Source organism: Myotis daubentonii, chromosome 18 (genome assembly GCF_963259705.1).
Source record: "Myotis daubentonii chromosome 18, mMyoDau2.1, whole genome shotgun sequence".
Lineage (NCBI taxonomy): Eukaryota > Metazoa > Chordata > Mammalia > Chiroptera > Vespertilionidae > Myotis > Myotis daubentonii.
Genome location: NC_081857.1, coordinates 17352189 through 17359788, shown reverse-complemented (window position 1 = coordinate 17359788; position 7600 = coordinate 17352189). Strand labels below are relative to the sequence as shown.

At 41.7% G+C, this 7600-nt stretch overlaps 1 pseudogene; it reads left to right on the top strand.

The window, feature by feature from the left end:
• The first annotated feature begins 6169 nt into the window (after positions 1-6169).
• On the top strand, positions 6170-7035 carry LOC132220512 (ferritin light chain-like; annotated as a pseudogene).
• The last annotated feature ends 565 nt before the right edge of the window (positions 7036-7600 follow it).

Here is a 7600-nt window from a genome sequence, read left to right as displayed (position 1 = left end):
CTTTTTTTTTTTTTTTAATTCATTTCAAACGGGCCGGATCCGGCCCGCAGGCCGTAGTTTGCCCACGGCTGGTTTAGATGCAGTAAGATTGTAGATGATGAGGCATGAGATTGAAAGAAGCCTACTAATATTTAAAATTTTTATTCCATATATACACATAGAAAAGGTTCTTTAAATTTAGAGACATGTAGTAAGTTATGGGGTTCATGAGGAGTTGAGAATATTTGATTCTATACTAAACACAGATCAGTAGCCTTCCAGTAAAACAGATTAAGTCTTTCAGTTGCCAGGGAGTGGGAGGGAAAAGATGCTGAGAATGCGTATTACCAGTTTCCTAGGGCTGCCATAATGACATTTTACAAACTGGATATTAGAACAACAGAAATTTATTGTCTCATAGTTCTGGGGGCAAAAGTCCAAAATCACAGTGTCCACAAGACCATGCTCCCCGTGAAGGAACCAGGAATGGGTCTGTTCTAGCCCTCTCTCCTAGTTTCTGGTAGGTCCTTCATATATGGCAGCATAATTCCAGTCTTCACATGGCATTCTCCCTGTGTGTATGTCTCTTTTCAAACTTCCACTTTTTTATAAGGACACTAATCAGATTATAGGCCCATAGTACTCTAGTATGACATCATCTTAACTATATCTGCAATCTTATTTCTCAGTAAGTTCACATTCTGAAGTAGCGGGGGTCAGAACTTCAACATATGAATTGAAGGGCTGGGGAAGGACACAATTCAACTGTAACAGAGTGGTTCTCCTACACATAAGGGGATGGAAAGTTTTCAATAGTGAATCCTCTAATTCAGGAAGGGAGCTAATACCAATTAGATGCAGTTGAAAATAGAGTGGCAGAGATGGAGAGTGGAGTTATCTAGTAAAGATAATAATGCTTATACCCTAGGGTCATTATAAGGATTAAAGGAGACTACTAGTATAATATAAGACATTTAACAGTGAACCAAGAATATATGAAAAGCACTTGATAAATTAGTTAGGGATCCTGGCTTCCTTTCAATAGATAGCTACTACTATAAAAATAACACTGATCATAATAGTATTCTTCAATTTATTCATCACTTCATTGATAATTTATGAACTCACATCTGTGCTAGGCCCTCTGTTAAGAGTAGGAATATAAAGTACATTAAAATCAAATATTTGTTTAATGGATGAATGAATGATATTATCATCTAATTGATCAGAAAGGCATGTTGACAATTATGGGCCAGTGAAGCAAGTGCAGAAAGGCATACAAAGACCTATGGGAAGAACTGGAGGGCGAGGCATGACTTCAGCAAGACATAATAGTTAAATATTTGCCTATGCCGGCGCACCATTGGAGTGGTAGAAAATAGGCCACATTACTGATAAGTTTTGCAACGTTGGCTCAGTTACTTCATAGAGATTGACAGTGAGTGTACTATCTCTTCCCAAACTATGGTAGCATGTTTTTATATTGGCAGTTCCAAAAGCTAAGTGGTTGATTTCTCCAGTTTTAGAAGGTGTGAGTCAGAATATAGCTTTAAAGAAGAAAATAGAACCCATGCTACGTTATTAATAATATTTGAATGAGAATCCTTATGAAGCACATTAAGGTTTGAAAACGTAAAGTTTTTTATTACAAAGAAAGAGAACACATGGTCATGTTCATGGAAGCTCAGACAGTGAATAACACCTACAGCTAACTCTTGAAGCAAAGACAATAGTAATTTTTTTTACTCCTTTCCTTCCCTACCTCTTAAAGTCACACGTGCAGTGTCCCTTTCTTGGCCTGATGAAATCTGAGTAGAAAGGATATTTGCCACATCCACACAGAAACTCGATAAACCACACTGGCTCTTCCTGTCTCGCTGATCAAGAAACATTGCCAGGGTGGTGGTGCCTCAACAGTCTGCATTTCTAAGTGGCAACAATTGCCAAATACATGCACACACCTACATCACACATGTGAGTGAGAAATAAACTTTTATTGTGCTATAAACCGCTTATTTGGGGATTGTTTGTTCATGCAGCATAACCTAGCACATTCAACTGATATAGTAATTGAATGTTAAGCTAGCACTGGTATCTTTTGTGTATCAGTATCTTCGAGGGCACAATTTAGAAGCTATATTTTTCTTTCCCTCTTATCTTGAAATCATATTCAATTAATAGATGACAGAAAGGACCTCTTAATATTTATGAAGAATTTCAGGTTTGTCACCTCCTTAAACTATACAAACATTTTTGAGTTTTGGTGGCCATGCATTTTTTTTATCTGAAGAGAACTGTTCATAGTTTTTTTTCTGGTTCTTCTACAAGCCCATAACCCATACACAATTAAGAATAACCATTCTAGGAGCCCGAATTTGTAAATTCCTGCTTCAGCGCACAGTTGCATGACAACTTAACTTTAACTAGTAAACAGTAGCTAGTCAGGATATGAGTTGGAGAGAATGCTGTTTTGGAGAGTTTAATGAAGAGTAACTTTGTACAGATCTGTAAATTTATTAATACCCTGTGTTGACGTAAGAAATGTCCAAACCTGTAGACGATTTGCATAATAGTTTAGTTGAGCCAATCTGACAACAATTGCCAGGAAGCAAGATCTCAAATGTTCCACAGACTGACAGTTTTGCAGTTTGTTTATACCTTGGGAATTTAGGAGGGGAAGTAAGGGAAGTTGCATGAAGGTGGGAGAAAGCAAAGTACAGGATAGTTAACAAGATTACATGCCTCTATTGAGGGTGGTTACACCCTCCAGGGGTCTGGAAACGACAGTTACTTTTGTCATTTCACAGGTGTGTTAACCTAGAATGCATAGAAACAATGGACAGGGCATGCTTAAGGTAAAGATAAACCATTTACTAAAGAAATTATATGCTTGAACCCTGGCCAGTGTGGCTCAGTGGTAGAGCATTGGCCCATGCATGAAATGGTTGCTGGTTCGATTCCTGGTCAAGGGGCATGTACCTGGTTTGCAGGTGCATTCCCAGGCCCCAGGTTGGGATGCAACCAATCAATGTGTCTCTCTCACATAGATGTCTCTCTGTTTCTCTCTTTCTCTCCCCGTCCCTCCCTTCCACTCTCTCTAAAAATCAATGGGAAAAATATCCTTGGGTGAGGATTAGCAAAACACTTTTGTTGTTATCTTCATAGTCTTTCCGTTACTGTCAGGTATCATTATGCTGATTTCACACACACAAAAAAATTAACTTTTTTTCTTTTTCTGGGTTTTCATGTCATAGGAGGCCTTCCATGTTTGTATATGTAGAAATATTCATTGATGATTAATCACTATATTTTATTGATTAGTTGAGAGCTAAACCAATAAACAAGGTCTTTTTTTAAAAACAAAACAAAACACCTTTCTATTATCCAAAGCTCTTGTGTCTAGGGAGGGATCATAGTTTCAGAATGTTGGGCCTCTCTAGCTAGTTTCTAAAAACATACATTTTTGGCCCAGCTGGTGTGGCTCAGTGGTTGAGCATTGACCTATGATCCAGGAGGTCACAGTTCAATTCTCCATCAGGACACATGCCAGGGTTGTGGGCTAGATCCCTGGTAGGGGGCCTGCCGGAGGCAGCCAATCAATTATTCTCTGTCACCATTGATGTTTTTATTTCTCTCCCTTTCTCTCTGAAATCAATAAAAATATATTAAAAAAATAAAAAACAAAGGGGATAGAAAGAATAGGAAGAAATCAAGGGACCAAAAAACAAAAAACCAAACAAACAACAAAGAAAGATTAGGACACTTAGCTTCTTCACCCATTCCAGAAAGAGATCACTCCTTGTCTTTTGGGGCAATCCAGCCCTGTCTAGGGTTGTGTGTGTGTGTGTGTGTGTGTGTGTGTGTGTGTGTGTGTTTAACGCATCCGTTAATTTTTAATTGATTTCAGAGAGGACACATTTAACTGTGTTTCTATGTAATAATGCACTGCACACGTCAACTGTATATTGTTAATTTAAGCTTTATTAAATATACATCAATATCATGAATGACCATGTTGAAGGAACAACTGGGAATTTGATATGAAAATGTGCTTACCTGTAGTCCAGTGCAGGATTTTCATCAAAGGCCGCTTTTCTTGTTGGGAGGATCACTTATTCATAGGTCCATGTTTGTCCGGTTACGTCCCATATTTCAACATCTCTAATGTCATTGGTGGAAATTTTTATCTGGATAATTGTTCAAAAGGTTTTATTTATTTGCTTAAAAGACATGTGGAATGAGGTTAATAAAATAGAAAAGAAAAGAGCAAAGGGAGAAAAGAAAATATAAATATCCTAAATGAAAATGTATGTAGTCAAACTTCACATTTATCTCAGAAATTCCTGGCATACAAGGAAAAAAAGAGGAAAATATGGTCAGTCACAACAGGGCTTCCTAACCTATCATATCATAGTACAAACAACATTATCATTATTTTAATGGACGTGGTGGAAAAGAAAGGAACCCCTGGGATCCAGCTAACCTGAGAGCTGAGAGGATCAATATTTGGACACACCCATAAACACCCTGGGGTGCACTCGTGAGCCACAGCATCATAGCTGGAAAATCTGTTACATAGTTCACATTGCCAGACGTTAATTAGTGTAATAATTTGCTATTAGTAAAGAGGATTTTGTTTGCACGATTGTTTGGTTTTCACTGTTTCTAGGCATGGCCTTATCCTATGTGGCAGGTTACAGCATCATCCAGTTTTCCAAAGGAATTTCTGAGAGTAAGAGATGTAGGGCTTTCTTCCCTGCCTTCTAATAGAAAAGCCATAACGTTTCCCTTGGGGAGTACGAAGACCAGCCAGGTCTTCAGCCACGGCAATGAAGTATGAGTGTGTTCTGCCATTGCCCTGCCCTTCAAACCCTATGAATGGCCTGGAAGGGCAGGGCACTGCAACTTTGATGCCTGCAGGAAAATGGAGACACATTTTTATGTAAATGTAGACTTTCGAATACTGAACCAATATGCCTGCTTCCAAGTTGTGCAAGTTGTAACTGGCAGTATTTTGGAAACAAACCTGCAGGTATAATCAGCTACTAAGATACATAAGCAGAATATGTGGAAAATGTTTTTCTCCTAGAGGGCCTTGTGAGGGGTGTGGAGAGGAGCTTTTCAAATGAGGGAGACACCAAATCCTGTTGCCATGCAGGGCTGTGAACAACAGTATACACACTCCTGAGGGCTTTTCTTTAGAGGATCTGGGTTGGAATGAGAACAGCAGATGTCACATCCAATAGTTGCCATTGAAAAGCAGAGAAGCTAACCCAAGCCCAGAAGTTTCACGTCAACAGGTAGCTTAGCTGAAAGTTAGGGGAACATCATTATAAGTGCTAGTATTTATTACGTAGGTAGGTGATATTTCTTCTGGACACTTTTTTTTTTTACTACTTTGGTTTGAAGTAATGTGATATGTCCTTAAAAATACATTTTTATATTCTGCTTTGTGATGTTGGGGCTGGGACTTGGCTAATTTCATTTCTCAGATTCCTTTACCTGCTAGTTACTTGTTAAATTCTATCAGTGGGTAAATAGAAGGGAAAAGGAAGGAAGAGAGGAATTTCCGTTCCTTTTTTCAGTTCCTACCTCCTCACTCCAGCAGCAGGGGCTGCTGCTCCAGGCTCCGGCTTCTTCCTGAACTCATCGTGTTACTAAGAGGAACCAGCAACTCCCATGACAAATCCCTTGGCAGATAGAGTGACGCTTGTTCTGTTGCACCGACTTAACTAGGCTGTACCTCCCGGGCTATCTGTAACTTGCCAGTCACATCTGCTCCTCAGAAGCCCACACCCCAGTTGTGGAGAGTTTCCCAACAGCTTGGAGTACCAGGTCTACAGGGGTCATCTCCGTGAACTTCTGTGTCCCTACCCCCTGTCCTTTTTTCTGTATCTATAGCAGTTATAATCTCCTTTTTGCTCTTTAAACCTTCCCATGCTTATGGAAAGAGTTCCCTGGATTAATTAATCTGCCTTAGAAATACCCAGTGTGCTTTCTATTTACACAGGCCACAGGGCCCTTCACCAACTGCTGCAGTCAGAGAATGACCTCAATTGGTCAAGCCTGGGGCATGCCTACTTCCGTAGCTGGGGGCATGATTTTTTGCTAGAAAAGGAATAGCTAGGGAGAATGGCATTATGGACAGCTACTGAGCAATAATCATCATAAAGAGTCGTCATAAAAAATAGCTTTGGGCAGCGCACTCGGAGGTCCCAGATCTGTCTCTTGCTTCAACAGTGTTTGGACGGAACAGACCCAGGGACGCCCCTTCTTCCAGCCTCCGGCCACTCTCCTGCGTCTCATCCACTCACCACCTTCAGCACCACCCCCAGGACCAGCCAACACCGTTTTTTTTTCTACCTTAAACTCCTTATTGCCGAACAACCATGAGCTCCCAAATTCGTCAGAATTATTCCACCGAGGTGGAGGCTGCGGTCAACCGCCTGGCCAACCTGCATCCCGGGCCTCCTACACCTACCTCTCTCTGGGCTACTATTTCGACCGTGATGATGTGGCTCTGGAGCATGTGGGCCACTTCTTCCGCGAGTTGGCGGAGAAGAAGCGCAAGGGCGCTGAGCATCTCCTAAAGTTGCAGAACAAGCGTGGCAGCCGCATTCTCTTCCAGAATGTGCAGAAACCTTCCGAAGATGAGTGGGGCAAAACTCAGGACGCCATGGAAGCCGCCCTGGCCTTGGAGAAGAACCTGAACCAGGCCCTTTTGGATCTGCATGCCCTGGCTTCTACCCGTGTAGACCCTCATCTCTGCGACTTCCTGGAGAACCACTTCCTGGATGAGGAGGTGAAACTCATCAAGAAGATGGGCCACCACCTGACTAACATCCGCAGGCTGGCCGGCCCCCAGGCTGGGCTGGGCGAGTATCTCTTTGAGAGGCTCACCCTCAAGCACGACTAGGAGCCTTTGGAGCCCAGAGGCCTTTCCGAAGCGCCCCCCCCTCCGCCCCCCCCCGCCTCCCGCACCCTCCTGGCATCTCTGGCTTTTACCGGAGCCTCTTCCCGAAACTACTAGCCATTCCTTTAACCACCCTGGAGCCCTCACCCTGGACCAAATGAGACAATAAAGCTTTTTGCAAAAAATAAATAAATAAAAATAAATAAATAAATAATAGCTTTGTAATTTGTAATGGTCCACTGGGGAAATGAGGAAGAAGAAGATAGCAGGAAGGAAAGAAAGGAGAATAAGGGAATTTTGTTCTGAGATGGACATGCATGTTAAAGTGCTGATGGGAAGAGTTAAAGTTATGGGTATAAGTAAAGAGGCAGGGAAAGAAGAGATAATGGATGATGATGGGCTCAAAAGAGGGCTGAAACCAGATCTTGAATAGGAGGAGGGGTACACTGGCTACAATAGGAGTGAAGGAGGCTACAGTGGACCCGGGTGCAGGGACATCTGCTAGGAATAATAGGAGGAACTTGTTGGAGTTCACCTCTGCTAGCCTGTGTTTTCTCTATTAAGGTAAAGGTAGGCCATTTTCAGGGAGCAAGGGGAAGAATGAGTCTAGGCCAGAAGTTTGAAGAGAGAAAGAAGGTATGAAGAAGCCCTCTTGGAAAGGAGAGAGCAAGTTGGTCAGAGAAACACAATGGAATTACCAGGACTTAA